Source organism: Triticum dicoccoides, chromosome 5B, assembly GCF_002162155.2.
Source record: "Triticum dicoccoides isolate Atlit2015 ecotype Zavitan chromosome 5B, WEW_v2.0, whole genome shotgun sequence".
Classification (NCBI taxonomy): Eukaryota; Viridiplantae; Streptophyta; class Magnoliopsida; order Poales; family Poaceae; genus Triticum; species Triticum dicoccoides.
In genome coordinates, this window is record NC_041389.1 from 552,050,824 (window position 1) to 552,052,908 (window position 2,085).

Here is a 2,085-nt window from a genome sequence, read left to right on the forward strand (position 1 = left end):
ATGCAGTTGTAGAGGCCACAAATAGGTTTTTTCCTTCAAAGTAAAAACACGCGTCCTCCAGACGCAATCTGCGCCATCGATATATAGTAACAGGGCTGGCATGCCGATGAGAAGAGACGGTATTGCGATCGAATGGTGAAGGTCCTCCAAACCCAATGCCACTATATTTATTTTATAAATTTTGGCATCTCGACAGAACAGTGAATTTTTTCATTATTTTTATAAAATTTAAATATTATTTATCTTAGCAGGTAATTCATCAAATATCACTAGTTCATTCTTCTATAGAAACTTCATTTGTTTTTTAATTCATTTTTGTTCTTTTTAAGTGTAATATTAATGCCACTAATTTATTCCTTCTTAGAAAACATCTTTTGCGAGAATTCCACTATTATATTTTTATTTTTGCATATTGATAAATGTAATTTCTGTGTAAATTGGGTGCATTTTTTCATTATTTATTTGTTTCACTGTTTTCTTCATAAAGTGCAATACCAATGCCACTAATTCATTTATATCAACACCATTCCTAGAGAGCTTGGTTTTTTTGTTCATCTATCCTTTAATTAAGTCTATAATAGGTTCATCCTTGCATATTATATGTTTATTGTTGCAAATTATAGAAGTGTACTTTCCTTGTAAATAGTGTGCAAGATTTTTTTATTTATGTTTTTGCCACTTTCTTTCTTCTTTATATGTAAAATACCAATGCCACTTATTCATTCTTCTTTAGAAAATTTAATTCTATGATTTTTTTTTTAGTTTAGCCTTCAGTTTTAACATAGTAGGAAGAAGAATAAAGAAGCCAGCTAGGCCTTTGGATTTAGATCAAACGGTGGTGGTTAATTTTATTGAATGCCAGACAGCTGACACATAGTCACCTCATTTTTCATTTTCTTTCTTCTTGTAAGTAATATCACTGCCCTTAATTCATTTTTTTTGCGAGGGATTAATTCATTTGTTCCTAAATACTTTTTTTAGTTTTAATTCTTCTCCATCGGCACGATAGAAAAATCTAATGATGAGCACGCCATGTGTGTAGATGTGTCTCTGTGTATTGTGCCTATGTGTGTATGCACGCGCACACGTGTTTGCCTTTGTCCATTGGTATCTTGATTGTGTGCCGAAAATACATGGATGAATCTGGCTACATCCGCACCCATTCTGGAAATTTTCTAAATACTAAAAAAATCTGAAAAAAGTTGCACGGGTAAATCTTCACGTTCTATACGCGCACAGAAAGATTCACGGAAAAACGACTTTTTGGGCATGTGCAAAAAAGACAAAAATTTCAGCACTAAATTTTTCCTTTTTTGCAGAGGCAAAATAAAAGAATATTTTTTTTCACAAAACTTTGCACCATGCACATATTTTTGCGGAGAAGTAAGTATGAAACTTTGTCCAGAAAAATTTGAAATTTTAAAACGCATTTTTAGATAATAGGTGCAGATGTACTGCCAGGTTCAGGACGTCCTCGCTCGCGCTTGTGCATGCTTTATGTGCGTGTGAAGTACGCATGTATGTGCAGCCTAGCCTAATCTTTTCATGCATGCATTAGTAAAAAAAATTGATTGTCCCAAAAATCAAGCCGGTGTCATAGTTTGTTTTCCTTGAAAGTAAAAACACGCGAACTCTAGACGCAATCTATCTGCACCGTCGATATCGAGAAATAAGATCTCCGGTCATCCTCCAGCCTCCCCAGCCGCTTCGCGTTCCTGGCCGTTGGATCTGCGCGCTTGATGCAATCTAAGCCGTCGGATCGACCCCTGGAGTGACCTCGTCCGTCGGATAAAAAATATTTACTGTTGCAATGAACAGTTTCACTCCGTTGGTGCCACCGCGCGTAATTATACTGCCCCGTCGGGGGCATTTTTGTCATTTCGCGTCGTGGAGTATAAAAGGCGGCCGCTCCCGTGGAGATAACCCTAGCCGCGCCCCACCCCGCACTCGCGCCCCCTCCCTCGTCCTCCTGCGTCCCAGCCCCCGCCCGCCCCTCCCTCTCCCCTCCCTCTCCCGCCCACATCGCCGCCGCCCCGCTCACATCGCTGGTGAGACCTAGCCGCCGCTCCCCCACTCCACACTCGC